Raw genomic sequence first — 19,653 nt, 5'->3', positions numbered from 1 at the left:
ACGTCTATCCACATATATATGTTTTTGTGAAATTTTTTCTGTGTTTCTCTATTGTGTGTCAATTCCTTTGTGAGATGACTGACAGTGTCAGTATTCATACATTATTTTTGAGAAAATATAACAGCACAATGATTGTGCTGTTTTCCAACAGGAACCTGGACAAATGAACATAGAAGCATGGTGCATAAGACAATCACTGTCCTTCTTATCCACTCATAGCCATAGGCTGTACAATGTTAATCATAAAAGCATAATCATAACCTGAATTTTTAAGGACACAGAGCTTCCTGTAGCATTAACATTAAAGTTTTGAGAAAAGAGAACAATTACTTTGAATCTACCTTGATTATTTAATATTAGCAAATACAATAGTTAACAAATAATGAATTGTCCTTTACTAATAATCGCAGTGGAGTGGTTGGGAGCCTGGTAAAGCACGAGAATGTTTAGAAATATGCCATTAGCAAGGTGACTGCAGCTCTGCTCCAAATTATTTTTGTTCTGAGAACCAGACTGAAGGAACAAATGCAATCTGGGCATATAACAAAGGGAAAAAATATATATAGTATACTGTTTACTGATTTTTAAAACTTTAGTGGAAGTGACAATCATAACTTTTGCTCTCATTTCATTGGTCAAAGAAACGGACATAGATAAGGAAAATATCAATGGAATATGAAACATAATCCTCCTGCAGGGAGGGATACTGAAGGAAGAAGAAAAAATCCAACCCATCACACCTTCATGAGCTTATTTTTTATCAGTCTGTCAGCTAAAAGTACTCCCTATTATCTTTCACAACTTGCTGTTTCCTAATGTGTTGTGTTTGCATGTGATCTGAAAATTTAAATCTGCCAGAATCCTTCGTTTTGATTTTCCTTCTGGCAATTTCCTACTCATTCTTTAAGAACTATAAGACCTGTAAAGGCCCTTTTAGCATCAAGAAACTATGTGGTATATTTATTTATTTTTATTTTTATTTTATTTATTTATTTTTTTTCTTTTTGCGGTATGTGGGCCTCTCACTGTTGTGGCCTCTCCCGTTGCGGAGCACAGGCTCCGGATGCGCAGGCTCCGGATGCGCAGGCCCAGCGGCCACGGCTCACGGGCCCAGCCGCTCCGCGGCATATGGGATCCTCCCAGACCGGGGCACGAACCCGTATCCCCTGCATCGGCAGGCGGACTCTTAACCACTGCGCCACCAGGGAGGCCCCTATGTGGTATATTTAGAGTTACTTTTATTGAGAAATTTCTCATAAGTACATAACTCTTTTCATTACTTTCATTATAGCCACAGCTGTATATGTCAATGAATATCCAGTTCTTGTGCAGTCACAGCCTCCAAAGTTGAAGCCTCCTGAGTTGGAAGTAATACCATATTTGTTTTATGATAAGTGGTGCAGGGCAATTAAAAAGACCGATAGAGAGATACCTGTCTCTGCTTCCATTTAAAGGCAGATATGTTTATTTCTTGAGTTCCCTAATGTGGGGAACAAACCCATCACCACACCTCATCAGGCAGAAGATTTCCTCACAGGCCATGTGGGCTGAGTATCAAAAGATCACTATGTAATTAGCATATTATTTGGTATATTGATATATTATTTGGCATATTCAAAACATATCACTTGGTATATTACTCTTTTTCTTACATGTAGTAACCCCCAAATGGTTTTTCTGTCTACTTAATATAATAGTTGCCCCTTATGTCCCATCTTTAGTTTAGCAGTCTTGTTCTTCCATGAAATTAGTTTGGTGGTCTCCAGACCATCCTTCATCCCATAGCAGAGAGACCACTGTGACTGCAATAAAGTTCTGCTGTTACAGAAGACTATAGGGCAAAGAGTTGGAGACACAAATGGAAATAACATTTTAAGATCAGAACACTCTTGCTCTTCTCCCGTACTTCTGGGAATTTCTCAGGCTCTGTGTCTCTGGGGGCTTTAGGTAGCCCTAGAGTTTCATAAACCTGAGCCTATCTGAGGTTTCTGAAGCTCTTGTGGTTTTCTATATTGTAAAGAGTGGTGAGAACTAGTAGAAATGCCAGCTGCTAGTAAAACCCATAGCTTTTTTTTGTTTGTTTGTTTTTCTTTTTTTTTAATAAAATCACATTAATTCTTTTTATATTTATATATTATATTATTTATTTATTTATTACATGTTAAAATGATAATTAGGTTATATAGGGTTAAATAAAATATATTGTTAAATTAAAAATATAGGTTTGTTGAATATATGATAAATGTGTTAAAGTATGAAATTTGAAAGCCTAAAAGAACTCTAGAAATGATCCAGTCTAGAGGATGCTAAACATTGCTGAACATCAGAATCACCCTGGCAGATTTTTAAATTATGGATGCTGGAGTCGAAGCTGCAGAGACATTTTGTGGATCTGAAGTAGGGTGCAGATGACTCGGTCATCAGGTCCAAGCCTTTCTTTACACTTTATCAGTCTCTTCTGTTATCTTCCCACAGTATTCAATTCAGGAAGCTACAGAGAGCAAGTGCATATAAATGTGATTGAATGACATCTAGTATACGTTCAGAATCCATTTTTTGCTGACAGTACATCCCATGTTTGTCTTGTAACAAGGTAGACACCTAGGATATTCTTTCAGCATGTAACATTTAAGTCAGCTTCTTTGCTTTTGATGGGCATGTCTGATTCCTACCTACTGGTTCCCACCTAGGTTGCAGAGTTAGAGAGTAACCTGATTATCACCCCCTACCACCACCACCAAGAAATAAAAATCTCTAAAAGGAGCTTCTGTTTAACCTGCTTAACTAAAAAATAATGCTCATGAATATCCTGGGATATTTCTCAACTCCTCATCCCCCCAAAAAATTTTAATTTTCTAATTCAATGTAATAAATAATTTTGAGCACTACTATATGCCAGATACTCTGCTAGGTGATGGATTATGCGACCTTAATTGCACTGATGACAGCATACAAGATCACAGCAGAAGACTGAGCTAGTTATTATCCTATCAGCATCCTTGCCCCTCACACTTAGCTTAATTATGTGCCCCTAGCATGTTCAGGGATGCAATTTCAATGCCTCGGTACACTTTACTTCCGGAGCCTTTATCTCTGTTAAGGTTGCATTGAACAAATACTGCTTTTTACTCTGCCCTCTGATTTATGCTTCTTTTCTTTGCTCAGGACCCAGTGTGCTTTTTCTCCCTCAGTTCTGCTTATGAAATCTAAAACACTTTTAACTAATTTCTGGATTTTTTTTGTCTTTTGAAAGTAGTTACATTCAATTCTCAAATAGTTACTTAGAAGAGAATACCACCACCTCCTTTGTAAAAGGAATATTAATTAAATTTAAAGTTTCTGCCACACAGATTCAAGTAGTCATGTTGCAAACACCACTGACTATCCAAAAGCAGTGTAGTTAATTCTTAGGTGCCATACTGACTGGTTCCAGGGCAAACTTGTTTTTGTTCCATAGCCTTGCCATTGTTGTTGTCTTGCCTTCACTGTTGGCCAAGAGGCATCATGACCTAGTTGTCATTGCTTGATCTTCTGTGAATTTGGTCAGTACTGTTTACTTTGTTGTCATATCAACATCATCAGTGTATTACATGTGTTGTTGGTACCAATCATTTTGAATTTAATTGCTTTTCACGATGTCTTCAAAAAGATTTTTACAAGTTACCATTTAAATAAAAAGTGTATGTATGCACGATGTCCTGGACACAGAACAGCATGATGTATGACTATAGTCTAAGTGTAAAAAAAAAAAAATCTAAAAGTATTCTTTAAATGATTAGCAAATAATTATTCTAAATGAAAAGAAAATCATGCCATAGTTTCATTGGTAGGAGATTTTTTTTCTCTTTTAGTGGTATATAAAATGATGTGTTTCACACTCAGTTTTTTTTTAGAGGAGGCATTGTGCCTAGCAAAACATTACATTCCCAGCTTTACTTACTGCCTGACATGGCCAAGTGACTTAGTTCTACACATTGAGATATGAGTACAAGACATTAGGTTGAGATTTTGGAAAAAAAAAAAAAAAAAAAGAAAGAAAAATAACTCCTTTAAATGGGCAAACTTCACTGGCAGAGGTTGTCTTCCTTCCTCCTCATTGGAATGAGGACTTGACACTGGAACTTGAGGGCACTTCTTAAGACCATGTGACCTGGAATTCATGATAAGGATGATAGAAATATAGGAGCAACCTGAGTATTTTATGAATTTGTGGGACCAAGGTACCAGCCCTGGACTTCCTACCTGCAAACTCCCTAGTATATGGGAAAAATCAAATCTTGAATTTTTACTGTTTTTCAGGGATCTGTAACTCACACCTGATCACAAATTTTGATGCTACACATAGATTCAAATGCATAACATGAAATTTATGAAACTTCAATAACACCCCAATGAAAGCATTTCTAAATAATTCAGTAAGAATCGTTTTCCAGGATGTTTTATTTATATAAGTAATTCATATTCATTGTATTAGAATATGTAGATGAATAAACTGAAAATAAATTGCCATCATCTAAATTCCCAACATTAGATTACTAATTAACGTTTTCCAATGTAAATAATAAATATAAACAAATAAATATTAGATTCAAACTTTTACAAAGATAGGTCAAAATATATATGCTGGAATCAAAGTGAAGAATTTAAGGGTGTTCAATGTACTATTGTTCCCATTTTTAAGTAGGTTTAAAATTTTTCAGGTTAGAGATTATGTATACACATGTATACATGTATATGTATAAAATTTCTTCGTATATTTTCCAGAACATTTGGTCGACAAATACCATAGTTGGAGAAACTTTGGCACTTCCTTCAATGCTTCTTTGGGCAAACTCAGGATTCCAGCACTGAGAACCAAATATTTGAGTCTCTGTTTCACTGAGCCTAGTCCCATAGCTATCTTTACCCAGAGAGTTGAAGAAATTCTTTTATTTATTCCCTTTCCCCCATCCTAGAAATAATATCCCTCAAACATACACTCACTGCCCAACTTAAAAACTGAAATGAAAATTCTGACAATGCAGAGGTGTGTTATATTATAGAACTAATTAGAATCCTTTGAATTTGAAAGAAAAAGGGAACCTGCTGTATTGAAACAGAATTATCAGAAAATGCCTGCTCTCAAGCATATTCACATTTGGTAAGTGAAATCGCTTTCAATATGTTGTTTAGGAATCCCACAGCAGATCATTAATGAGCTAATCCTCATAACTGATTACAAGTCCCTTCTAGCAAGGGATGTAATTAAAGTCTCAGATGTTTCGATTTTCATGAATAGAAGTTTGTCCTCCCTTGCTGCCTTTTATCCATGCTCAAGAGTTCTTCACAATTATTAGCTCATTAGTCCTAGTGGATTTTTTTAATTTAATTGTAAATTAGTAGACCCTACAGAGTTAAGTATAAAACAAACAGAATGTTAATACCCCATTTCATGAATATATATACCAATGGCTAAACATTTATTATCTCAACATATACATTAATAATACCAGCATTGACTTCAACTCTCCTCTAAAGCACAGTTCCTTGCTTCACACATATTACTACTCTGTAGAATTTGTCTCAACCTGAAAGCTCCTTTTTTTCCTTTTTTTATACACCATTCCAAAGTTTAGCTTTTTGTAGAATTTATTTTTTATTGGAGTACAGTTGTTTCACAATGTTGTGTTACTTTCTGCTGTACAGTGAAGTGAATCAGCTGTATGTATACATATATCCCCTCCCTCTTGAACCTCCCTCCTGTACCACATCCCACCCATCTGGGTCATCACAGAGCAATGAGCCGAGCTCCCTGTGCTATACAGCAGGTTCCCACTAGCTAGCTATTTTACACATGGTAGTGTATTTATGTCAAACCTAATCTCCCAATTCATCCCCCCTTCCCCTTCCCTGCCCCGTGTCCACATGTCCATTCTCTATGTCTGAGTTTCTATTCCTGTCCTGTAAATAGTACATCTGTACCATTTTTCTAGATTCCACCTATATGCATCAATATACGATATTTGTTTTCCTCTTTCTGACTTACTTCACTCTGTATGACAGACTCTAGGTCCATCCACATCTCTGAAAATTTCATTTCTTTTTATGGCTGAGTAATCGACATTTCATGGCCAAGAGGTACATGAAAAGATGCTCAACATCACTAATTATTAGAGAAATGCAAATCAAACCTGCAATGAGGTGTCACCTCACATCGGTCAGAATGGCCATCATCAAAAAATCTACAAACAATAAATGCTTGTAAAAGAGGGTGTGGAGAAAAGGGAAACCTCTTGCACTGTTTGTAGAATTTCTATATATGCTCATATCACTACTTTGGTATATTAGTATAATAAAATCTCTCTCATACTTTATGGACAAACATTTTGATCAAATACTCTGATTACTGAAATAACGTCGTAACTATTTTTCAAGAATCTTACATTGTCATTGCTTCCATGAACACCTTCAACCTGGGAAGGAAATCATGGACATTTCCAATGTTTCTAAGGGCCTGAGAAACACTTGACCTTGTGCAGAAGAGAAAATATTAGGTGTAACTGAAAGACTGAAAGAGGACAAATATTTATCACATCGATAAATAGAGAAGTGAACTCTGTTCCCCCTGAAATTGATAGAAGATAGGGAACTATATCATTGACAGCTGAAATTTATTGTACCCAATTTCCATTCATCCTCCAACTCTAACATCCCCGTGAGACTCACCCCCTCCCTCAGTCTGTTCCAGTGCTGTCATTCCATTCCTGGTATGGTGGGCCTGCATGTGACTCAAGCCTGGCCAGAGTATTGCTTTCACTTGACCGTGGTGATTGGTGCATGTATTAGTTTCCTGGTACTGACATAGCAAAGTACCACAGACTCAGTGGCTTAAGCAGTAGAAAGTTATTATCTTACAGTCTTACAGTTCCAAAATGAAGGTGTCGGCAGGGTTAGTTCCTTCTGGAAGCTGTGAAGGAGAATCTGTTCCATGCCTCTCAGCTGGCTTCTGGTGTTTTGCTGGCAATCTTTGGCATTTCTTGGGTTCTTCTGCATCATCCCAATCTCTGCCTTCATGTGGCATCTTTCTTGTGTGCCAGTGTATCTGCAAATTTCCCCTTTATAGGAAAATAGGACACCAGTCATTTGAATTAGGGACTTACCCTACTCCCATATGACCTCACCTTAACTAATTAAATCTGCAGTGACCCTATTTCCAAACAGGGTCACAATCACACGTCCTGGGGGTGGGAAGGGGTTAGGACTTCAACATATGAATTTGAAGGGGACACAATTCAATCCATGAGTCCGATATAATTGCATAAGCTAATGAGACTCAGTGAAGTGCAATAAGAATTTCACTGTGAATCCTAAGAAATACTCTCAGACTTTTTCCTGCACAGAAGCATGCAGGGACAGGAGCTGCTGCAGTCACATTATAGCTGCTGGGTGGGAGTGGGGTTCTGAAGAAAATGTATCTAACGTTGTAGAAGCAAAGCCAAGAAATGAAGATAGAAATGTCTATTTGCTTCTTGTTGAACACTGGGTAAAATCATATCTGAAGTCAAATACCCCCTTAATTGTTCAGTTTTATGAATGAAAATATTCCCCCCTTTTTGTTAAACCTTAGTATCACTTTCTTCCCATTGCCACAGAAATAGAGTCGTAATTAATATGACTAAAGAGTGGGATTAGAGATGGGATATTCATGTGAACTGCAAAAAGAAGGGTGAGGGAATGAATAATTCCTTTCTGCTTTTCTGTTTTTGTATTATTTTAGATCAAACTCAACTTGATGAGTTCCTGAACAGTAATATGTAATGCCTCAAAAGTATAAGTGAATCTAATTATTCTGTTTCTATGAAATATTGAATCCCTTCACATAACAGCAATACACAAAGGCACAATTTCCTGTAACAACAAATCTCCCAGCAAAGAATCAAGGTACATGTTCCCAGATGCTGGGTCCATGCCTTGCTGGGAATAAAGAGACAATCAAGCTGAGGGCAAGAGGATTAACACGGATCACAGGTCAAATGCAGACAGTCAATGACATTGAAAAGTGGTCTTCCATCAGAGACAATGTCCAAACAGTGGAATTAGAAAGTTCTTGGGGGTGGGTTGGGAACCTGACTTTCTAAGTGCACAGTGGTGATGATGGTACCTCAGGCAAAGTAGCATCATCTCTGAGAAATATTTAGGAGCAGGGACGAAGGGGAACAAGGCCTATCTTCCAGAAGCATGGCAGACAATAACAAGTCAGGCAAATGTGCTGTGTTGGGTTCTTCCACCAGTATCATTGACCATGAATCTTCAAAATACTTTAAGCACTCCACCACTTACTTTACTTGTATGCCCTAGGAACCCAAGGAGCCTGGTTTCAGAGCACCAGTAGTCTTCTTATTGTCTCTAGTGGTGTTTGACAGTGAGGTAATGCTAGTCAGGGAGGAGACTTATGCCAAAATTATCATGGAGGTGCCTGGTACCCTAACTATAATTTCCATATCTTGTTTGTTTGCTAAAGGTGTACCATACACTTGAAGCTAAATTAGCTTATCACTGGTTAAAGGTGAAATACAAAGCAATGCTCAATAGGAACAGAAAGGAGAAAACTTGGATGGGGGGTAAGAAATTAACAGTATAAGGAGCAAGGGAGATGACACTGTACAGAGAGTGCCAATGTAACGGTATGTAAGGAGCATAACTTCATGCTGTTTTTGGTAATTTGGAGAACTCTGGAACTATTTCAATGCATAAATAAGGGTACTCAGCCTTGGAACCTCACACCTCTAAGCTGCAGGCTCACTGCAGAACAGTAGCCTCCCGATACATGCATGACTGTATAGGACAACTTTTGTGCCTCCTCCTGGTCTTCTTGGCCCTAGTTTTAAGCCAGCTGTTGTTGTAACAACCAGCTTCACACAAATATGTAATCTGAGAGCACCTCAGCTTTACCTGTCTGCATACCTTCTGTTTTGTGCTCCAGGTCTTCTCTGACATTGTGGTATGGGATGCTTGTAGCAACTGGGTGGCACTCACACTTGTGCAAACTGGAATGCCAGAGAATAAGCATCTGATGGGGCAGTCCTTGACTACTGGGAGATGGGAGCTGGTACATGAATGCCTTTCTCCTTTTTCCTTCCAGTGAGCAATTTGGAGGCACATTCTACATTGCTCCTCAGAAGATTCCAGCATAATCTAGCCCCAGTGCCCACAGCTGTGACCAACTCAAGAACACCCCCTGTACTGTTCCCTGGCATTACACCTCACCCCCTGCCACCACCAGTTACCTGCATTCAAGTTCTTATCTCAGACCCTAATTTCTGGGTGGAACCCAGAAATTACCAAAATGACCTTCTGGGTTCGCTGTATGTTTTACAGCTAGAATCCCATTGTGGTTCAAGGGACTTAACACTTAAAAATTCCTCAATCTTTTTACAGTAGAGGATGCAAAAAAGAGTTGCTGATGTGCAAGGAGCAACAGGTCACAAATCAAAGCTGGCAATTGAGAGTATCAAGCGTTGTGATTTGGGTTCATATTTTAAATCTTCACTGTTTCCTCTGTAATGTAGGTCCTGATCAGAAGCCACCCAGTTCTGAACTGGTATCATGGTTGCAATAGCTATGGATGGTAAAAGTTCCTGTCTTGCCTTTTCCACAGCGGCCTCCAGAGTGAACTTTGTGAACTACATGTTAAGTCAGACCAATTCAAATTCTCTAAATTTGGTACTCGGCTTCACGTTTATGTAGATTTGCTTTTTGGAGTATGTGGAAGAATGAGAGTGGGGATAGCAAGTGATGGTAGGAAGTACGTAACTATCTAAAATATTTTATTCCTAAACTTGATTACACATAAAAATAACCTGGAGAAAAAATTTTTTGAAAATATGAATTCTTGAGCTCCACCCCAAAGGTCCTGACTCCATTGATCTAGACAGAGATCCTGAGATCTATATTCTTTTTTTTGCGGTATGTGGGCCTCTCACTGTTGGTGGCCTCTCCCATTGTGGAGCACAGGCTCCGGACGCACAGGCCCAGCGGCCATGGCTCACGGGCCCAGCCGCTCCGCGGCATGTGGGATCTTCCCAGACCGGGGCACGAACCCGTGTCCCCTGCATTGGCAGGCGGACTCTCAACCACTGTGCCACCAGGGAAGCCCCTGAGATCTATATTCTTAAAAGCTTCCTAAGAGATTCTGATACATGGCCAAGTTAGGGAAATAGTGATCTAAATAATTTATGAAGGATTTTAAGAGAATTTGTTACCTAAAACTATAAATTTTTCTACCACAGGGCTGGAGGCTTAGGCATTTTCTAAATCACATTTCCTTATTTTTTAGTGAGAAAAAGTCTTAACTTCTTGATTTGGGAAGGGGAGTTTAGAATTTAATTTTCAAAATAAAAGGTCTAATTTCATATGTTTTGATCTTTCTGAAAATTAACACTTAGAGGTAATTTTTTACATACTTTCATTTAGAGGTATCTATAGACAAGCTTAGTTTTAAAGAAATGTATAGGTGTAATCACATAATAGTGTACACAGTTAATTATAATACTTCATCAACTAATTAGCATTAATTAACTATACAATTAAGATTTTGCTTGAAAAAGACAATTAAGTTGAATATAATGTCAAAACAGAAATGCACCTGAAATATGGTGCAAGCTGCAAATTATAGTACCTATGTTTCACCTTCACCTTCTTTTTGTTGCGATGCATGGGGATACCAATTATACTTAGACATATACGTGGACTTATAGAAATCGTCCTGTATCTTGAGACTGCTGAGTATGTGCTGAACCATTGATATAATTTATGAAACCATCTAATCTGAACTGCCTGAATGAGAAATTTGGATACCTCACTTGGCTATTTATCTGATATTCAGAAAGTCTCAATAGAATATATTTTAAAAGATGTGAATATTTGACTAGTATTAAACTGCAATAAACTATAATAAGGGTCTTTGAGAAATGGGAGTCAAGCTAGCAGTTTAATAATAAATTTACTTTTCTGAAAGCCAACTTTATACTGAGTCTGATTTAAACCTTTGGATCTCTCCAAGAGCAGTGCTTCAAGTTCAGTCTCTTTTATCTAATTTTATTTTGCCTGTGACTGCTTCTTTTACATCTGAGGATCCTTTATTATGAGTCTTAGAAATAGAACATTTTATTATGAGTCATTAGTGGAGTTTAGGGCCCTCAAGGGAGTAGACAGTCTTGGATTTTGAGGTGCAGAAGCAAAGCATGGTCCAGAATGCTTCTGTACTAATAATAGGGCATGTTGTAGGATACTCTAATACTGGTATAAAATAAAAGAAAAGGAGAAATAAAATCCATAGTAAAAGTGCCTCTGAAACAAAGGATGAATGATGACCATGCATTTTGGCCACTGTGGAAAAAGCAGGATTTTTGACACGACTTTTATTCATCCTCCTTATTTTTATTTCCTTTTCCTTCTTTTCTCCTCCACCTCCTCTGTTTCCTGCTCCTCTTCATTCTTCATCTTTGTCTTCTTCTCCTTTGAATTAAGGGGAGGAAGGGGGTTTTCTATGCTTTGTACAGTGGGTCACTTTGGAATGCTCCTAAATGGGAAATTTGTCTTTCATTTTTCTTTGCAAGCTGCTTATGCTATTGTGTCTAGACTCTAGATCATACTGCCAGTGAGAGCCAATTAAGAACATCTATGTTAATATCAAGGCCACCAAGTGCATGATTATCAGACTATGCTTATGCTTTAGCCGTACCTAGAACTCTACAAACAGTGGCGGTCTGGTCAGACAAGCCCCTGGGGCTGGGGGTGAGGGTTCTGATTTAAAGTACGTGCTGATTTCTGTGGTTTAAAGTACTCTCACAGTAGCTGATTTCAAGATATCAGCATGATGAATTGAATTTAGAGTTAGGGAAGAGAGCCACTTTGCACTCTGCTTGTTTTGTGAATCAGCTGTATCTTTTCTAAAGCCCAGGGTGAACTACTAGGTGATTGATGTGGGACAATTTAAGTTTAAATGTAAAGAGCATGTGTCACTATAGGAAAGAAAAGGGAAATTCTAATGTAAAAATTGCTTGGGAAGTTTTTTATGAGAGTTAACTGAAACTAGGGGAGCTATAATAAGCTCCCTACTGAAAGAGCAGGGAAACTGAACTCAAGTTTCCTGGGACTGTTATTTCTGGTCTCCAAGATTAGGCACTATCAGTGCCTTCTATTAACCAGTGTTCCTTTATGTATAACCAGTAGTTACTTGCTACATCATTTACTGTAGAATATTTTGCCGCCTTCTTTCTTCATGTTAAGGATTTATCTAGCTTTGGATGCCATCTGATTTATTGAGGAATATAGGGAGGTCTCCAGGTGATACATCAGTACCCAGATGTTCAGAGAGTTCATATTCATCTGGAAATATTTCAATGCTCAGCTCAGTAAAAGTTGCCTAAGATTTTCCAAGCCCAATAGCTGTCTATTTTCTCTACATTATATCAGACTTGAAGGGACTACAGCTTCTAAAGTGGGACAGGGGAATGGGAAGCGTCCTTGAATTAGAATCACAAAAATTTGGTCAAAGTCATTTGTGATCACAAGTTAGGTTTTCTATTTAAGAAGTTGATAATATTGATTATTTAGTCATAAACTCTTTTATATGAATATCCATTAGATGGATACCTTCATGAGAGCTAAAAGTAAGTTTTTTTCACCTAAACTTATGCTGCCCCTTATCACTGTTTCCCCTAGATATGATTCATTATATCATAGGACAATGGAAAATAGAATGCAACTCCTCTTAAATATTTAAATGTGTCATGAGACCAAAAGCATATTTTAGGTGATTTGAAGTAGATTCATAATTTGAACAAAGTAAATTAGCGCTGTGATGATTTTAGTATCAGAAATCTTTTGGTTCAATGATGTTTCTAATTACTCAGCCATAAAAAGAAACAAAGTTGAACTATTTGTAATGAGGTGGATGGATCTAGAGTCTATCATACAGAGTGAAGTAAGTCAGAAAGAGAAAAAGAAATACCGTATGCTAACACATATATATGGAATAAAAAAAATGGTTCTGATGAACCTAGGAGCAGGACAGGAATAAAAATGCAGAGGTAGAGAATGGACTTGAGGACACGGCAAGGGGAAAGGGTAAGCTGGGATGAAGTGAGAGAGTGGCATGGACATATATACACTACCAAATGTAAAATAGATGGCTAGTGGGAAGCAGCTGCATCACATGGGGAGATCAGCTCGGTGCTTTGTGACCACCTAGAGGGGTGGGACAGGGAGGGTGGGAGGGAGAAGCAAGAGGGAGGGGATATGGGGATATATGTATACATATAGCTGATTCACTTTGTTATATAGCAGAAACTAACACACCATTGTAAAGCAATTATACTCCAGTAAAGATGTTAAAAAAAAAAGCCTGTATAGTAACATGGAAATGTGTGTTAGAATATTATAAAAAATTATAAGAATCCAAATTATATGTAATTATTCACAGACCTATGCATAGACTAGAAAATGCACTGTATTATTAATATATAGCATGAATATATAGCAAAACTATGGATAGTTAATATTATTTTTTATTTTCTAAGTTATACATAATAGCAGTATATTACATAAAAATTTTAAAATAAATTTAAAAATAATCAGTTCATAATTAAAACAATTACCAAAAAAAAATCAGAATCTTTAAAAATTTTGGCTTTATCTCTATATGGGAAGAATATCTTAATTTCTTTTTATGCTTATTAACTTTCAAATCCTAGATCAAGAATTTGAAGGCTGCCTTTAAAATTTCTCACAAAAAAAGATTTATAGAGTTTTAGAAGTGAACCGACACTACTCCCTGTGATTTTTATTCATCTTCCAAATTGAAACCTTCCAAACCTTTTTCATCCATGAATCAAAGTTTCTAATGACTTAATTTTTCAGGAAAAATAGGGCAAAGTTTGATGGTCAAAGGACATCTTCAGAAATCAAGTGAGGTCAGAGATCACTGAGCAGATCCATACCATCTGGGAGGCCAGGGCCAACAGAGGCGGTTAAATCTTGAAAACACAATTTACCAGAAGCTATGAAAGTTCTCTGAGGGTCTCTTATTGCTTTAGGCATTTCAATTTTAATTTTATCCCAGGTTAAATGAAGTTATTGTTATTTTAAATTATAAAATATGTGCTTGGGGCTTCCCTGGTGGCGCAGTGGTTGAGAGTCCGCCTGCCGATGCGGGGGACACGGGTTCGTGCCCCTATCCCGGAGGATCCCACATGCCGCGGAGCGGCTGGGCCCGCGAGCCATGGCCGCGGAGCCTGTGTGTCCGGAGCCTGTGCTCCGCAGCGGGAGAGGCCACAGCAGTGAGAGGCCCGTGTACAGCAAAATAAATAAATAAATAAATAAATAAATAAAATAAAATATGTGCTTGTTTTGGAGGATACAAAATATGGGAAGAGAGAAAGATGAATAAAGACAACATCCTTGCCCCATGAAGGCAAAAATGGCTAACATTTGGTTGTGTTTCCTTTCAGTATTTTTCCATGAATATTTTTGCTCACAGATAATATAAAAATATTACCGTATGCACAATTTAAGTTCCTATTTGGCTTCTTAACAGCCTAACATAAGAATCACTCCACATTACTTCTAGAAACACTAAATAAGTTTAAATTGTTGGATCAAAAATAGGAAATTACACAGTAGAGTAGAAAACCCACTCAGGTGAGGACTGAGAGTCATGGGGTTCAATCCCCAACATGTCCGTGTTTGGAAGTACAAATATGGTACCAGTTTCTGTGGCTGGCAGGGAGGATGGAATAGGTGGACCAGAATGAGTTGGTGCAAACAAACCACCTAATAAGGGTGTTAAAATACAGGTTCCCTAACTCTAGATGCAAATATTCTGATTCAGCAACCTTAAGGTAAGACTCAGGGGTCCGCATTTTTAATAAGGACCTTGGGTGATTGTATTGCAGGAGATTCTGGGACCACCCATTGAAAATCAATGGATTAGATCACATTTTGTTTTCAAAAATTGTTATGGAGGAGTTGGAAAAGTCCATAGACAATAGAGGACATGCAGGAAAAATACTAAAGGTACCAGCACTGCCTCTCTTGAGTCCAGGAAACCCAGAATAAGCAGCTCCCTAGGCGTAGCTGGTCAAAGGGCTAGAGCCACACTCCTCAAGGCCCACAGTTTTTTCCAAGCTGTGTCAAGCATTCTTTACTTTCATAGCATTCTTGCTTTTCCTGTCTCTTCCCTTCATGAATGCTTCCCATGACCTTTCAAGTCTCAAGTTTAGTTAAGTAGAGTTCATACTGGAATGTAGGTCTCTTGACTCTTTTCAAAGGATGTTCCTGCTGCACCATCCTTCAAATCCTAAATTTCAGGGTTCCCAAGCAATATCTCTTTCAGGAAGCCTTTCCCAGTTCTTCAGTCTTTTCTGTGTTTCTACAGTAACTCCCCGCACTCCTGTGAGCTTACTTCTTTCATTATGTTTATAATACAATTAATTCACTTACCATCCTTCCCTACTAGACTGAGTTATCCTAGTGCCAAGCACAGCCCTTGGCACAGAATATATACACAATAATGTTTAATTAATTAACAAATTTTAAGGCATTTATGGTTAAAAGGACATAGCAAATCTACGTGGTATGTTTTCCTCTCCTTGGTTAAGCTCTGTGTTTTTTCAGTTGCCAATATTTTGAAGTTTCATCTCTTGTTTAGGCAGCATTTATAGTAATTCATCTTTTCTGAAACAGCAGGAGTGTATCATTTCACTCTATTACACATACATCTTGAGGTAGGATTTCTTTTTAAATTTACTTATTTCAATTGGCCTGATTTCTATCAGAGATTTCATTTTAAGTTGTTATTTTATCCTCTGATCAGAATTACTACTCTGTAAAGGAAAGGAATAAAGTGTTCAAAGAAGATTGTTATGTCTATTGGCACTATATTAAAATGCAAATGCAAAGCAAACTGGAAGAAGTCAAGCTGCCAAATAATCTGGATCATTTCTGAGTCCAGGAGAAACATTCAAATTACTCCTTTTCTCTATAGCAAGCCATTGCAAGCCTCTACATGCTTATTCTTTGAAAGAAAAACAAAACTGACTACAGAAGTGAACTGGAGGATATTCATTCTTCATGCTTGGTTACCCAATAAGAGCACCCACTGACATTTTCTAACATATTTTCAAAAATAAACTTTTATTTGAAAATATATTTATAATGCAAATTATTTCTGAATCATTTTGGGTTTCAAGGAAACCCCAGCCCCACCTTCTTAGCCCCCAAACTGTCTCCAGATACCATTTAGGTCAATAGACCTAAATATTGACCCTGTTTTGTTTACCTGTTGGCAGTCATTACCTTTGGGGATTTCCTTCACCTAAGACTCTGAGAGTTGTATAGAATCTGTCCAGCTCCTTACTTTCTTGTAAAACTTGGACATAAGGCTTCATAATTGAAGAATTTCCTTGCTAACCCTCATCTCAATATGTTGTCTGACTCTCTATTACCTCTCTAACTTTATCCCTTCCATTCTGCCTTTGCCTTACTCCATTCTAGCTTTTTTGATCTCCTTGCTGGTCCAAAGCCACTGAACACTCCTGACCCAGGGCCATCATCCTGTCATCTTTGCTTGCAATGCTACTCCTTTTCCCCTGGAACTCAGACTACCTCCTCACTTCCTTTGGGGTCTTTATTCAAATGTCAGCTAAGCAAAGAGGCTGCATTCTCTATTTTTTCACTCTGCTTCATTATTTTTTTTCACAGCATTTATCACTCATTGACACATTAGGCTGTTTAAAGTCAATTACTGTGAACCTGACTATGCTAACATGAGAACAATGACTGTTTTCTTTATGGCTCATGTGCCAGCACCTAAAAAAGTGCCTGGCACATAATAGGTGCTTAAAAATATTTATTAAATAAATGAGTGATTACTATGAGGAAATAGTGAGGCAGTTTTTGAAAAGGATAAGTGACAAAAGTTCTGAGGTTTTAAAAAAGCATTTAAAATAAAGTTCCTGATCTTTATACCTTAACTCCTTTGGAGATAGTTATTAGAACTAGTGATGTTTATAGACTCAGTTTTCATTTCTTAGAGGAATCCCATCATTGCTGTCTCCTTTTTCACACCCATGACTTTAAAACTCCATTTTCTGTAGGAATGCAGGTTTGTGTCAAAAAATTATATATAAAAATGGCATCATAAGTACATTCTGTTCTTTGTTTTTTTTAGGGTCTGGAATTTATTCCTTGTCCTTGTTTTCTCCAATCTTATAAATCTCTTTTCTTGGTTGTCATAAACTATCATATTTTACAAAAAAAATAAATGTATGAAATTTAAAAGTAGTACATTACAAACTATTTGGAAAATTGGAAAAAGAAGAAAAATCACTCTTAATTCTACTGTACCACAACAGCCATTGGTTATATTTTGATGATTCCCTTCCAGACTTTTTTCTACCCATATATATTTTTTGAATTTTATTTATTTTTTATACAGCAGGTTCTTATTAGTTATCCATTTTATACATATTAGTGTATTTATGTCAATCCCAATCTCCCACTTCATCATACCACCACCACCCCACCACTTTTCCCCACATTCTGTTTTATAACTTCATGTTACATAAGACTAATACAAGAGTACCCACTTCTGTCAAAAATAACCTTCACAGTGTAGCTTTGAAGGATAAAATAATTCTCTTGATAAATCCCCAATAATGAGACATTTAAGTTATGTCTAATTATTGTTTAGTTTCCTAAACTATACTGAGATGTTCATTTGTGTGGAGAAATCTGTAAATTCATCCATAGATACTTCTATTGGCTAACTTCTAGATGTAGAATTGTAATCTCAAAAAGCGTGGCTATTTTTAAAGCTTTAGAAGTACACTCACAAATTCCCTTCCAGAAAGACTGTAGCAATTTACCAGCAGTGCAAGAGAGTGACTATTTATGGTGTCTGTGTTAGTTAGGGTTCTCCAGAGAAACAGAGCTAATAAGTTATAAAAGGAGATTTATTATGAGGAATTGACTCGCACAATTATGGAGACTGAGAAGTCCCACAACCTGCCATGTATAAACTGGAAACCCAGGAAAACCGGTGATGGGATTCCCTCTGAATCGAAGACCTGAGAATGCGGGGAGCTCATGATGTAAATCACAGTTTGAGGGCAGAAAAAGAGATTAAATATCCCATCACAAACAATAGGCAGAAAAGGGGGCAAATGCCTCCTTCTTCAGCCTTTTTGTTCTATTCAGGCCCTCACCGGATTAGGTGATGCCCACCCACACTGGGTAGGGCAATCTACTAAGTCAACAATTCAGATGCTAATTTTATCCAGAAACACTCTCACAGACACACCCAAATATAATGTTTAATCAAATATCTTGGCATCCCCTGATCCAGACAGGTTGACATATAAACTTAACTATCACAGATCCACCCCTTGTCAACTTGGCACTCATATCCATCTCTTTAAGCCATACTTAATTTCCATATAAAAACAGTAACAAGGTTATAATTCCACCTAACAGGGTACAACTTGCATGCAACCGAAAGCCTACTAACCCTTTTGCCAGAAGAGGAGCTCTTGTAAAAGAACACGCTCATTAACCTAGACTTTTCCACAGAATTCAAGGAAGCCAAATTGAGGTGAGACAGAATTGTCCCTTTGGACCTTGTGATTAAGGTGTTTACATGCACACACACCCCCTACCAGTTAGTTGCATGTCTTTAAAACCTACTATAACTCTAAAGGCCTTTGTGTCTTGTGTCCCAGTAGTAACAATCCCTCTTGGACTTCCCAGACACATATGTGAGTCAGGTGCAGCTTGTGGACCTGGCCAGCACCAGGATGCTGCCAGTGGACATCCCTGTACAGGAAGGTATCCGGAGCTGCACTGCTGTTGACCTGTAGGGAAAAAGAATTGCAATCTGAAAAAGGGACTCATGAGAATATTTGCTACTTCTATCAGGGCATTGAATCCAGGAAGTATGAAGAACATCTCAAGCAGTAAATATTTATCATAGCATGCTTCCCTCATCTGTGTATCTAGTGACCATGGCACAGTGTACATTTTTGCTGCCAAAGATCCAAAAGAATAAACAGTCTAGTTTGGCATCAGCCAGTTTCCTTCCAAAATACTTCATTTCCAAATGGAGTTTTCCCAAATTTCAGGTTCCCTCAGCTGATCACCCCATTGAAGTGCTGGGTGTGTCTCTCAGACCCCTCTGGGGCTAAAGCTGGCACACTGTGGACCTGTGGGTAAAAGGCAGGAAGGGATTGCCCCAATGACCTTTGACCTCAAAGCCATATGAGGTCTTTTCCTTTCCTAAGGAAGGCTTTTCATTTATTAAGAGAATAATTACCAGGGCATAAGTAGATACTAAAGTGGCTTTGAACAATTTGTACCTGACTGTCGGTTTGTTATCTTATCACAGTTCAACTGTGAAATTTAGCTCTAGCAGTTCCACTGCATCCTTTACATTTAAAATTTGAGGGGACTCCATATAAACTTAGGAGCTGGGTTGAGAAAAGGGTGAACAAATTGAAATTTGTTTTTGGCAACAGATTCCCTCATTTTTACTGGGCCTACAGTGAAGAAATGAGCAAATTGACAAATGTTAGTTCTTACAGTGTAACAAGATTTAAATAGGATAATAATACCAGC

At 37.7% G+C, this 19,653-nt stretch overlaps 1 pseudogene; it reads left to right on the top strand.

The window, feature by feature from the left end:
• Positions 1–19,223, top strand: part of LOC132491608 (WD repeat domain phosphoinositide-interacting protein 3-like) — a 101,275-nt pseudogene extending 82,052 nt beyond the window's left edge.
• Positions 19,224–19,653: the final 430 nt, after the last annotated feature.

The sequence above is a fragment of the Mesoplodon densirostris genome, chromosome 6 (assembly GCF_025265405.1).
Source record: "Mesoplodon densirostris isolate mMesDen1 chromosome 6, mMesDen1 primary haplotype, whole genome shotgun sequence".
Classification (NCBI taxonomy): domain Eukaryota; kingdom Metazoa; phylum Chordata; class Mammalia; order Artiodactyla; family Ziphiidae; genus Mesoplodon; species Mesoplodon densirostris.
This window is presented reverse-complemented; position numbering and strand designations above follow the sequence as displayed.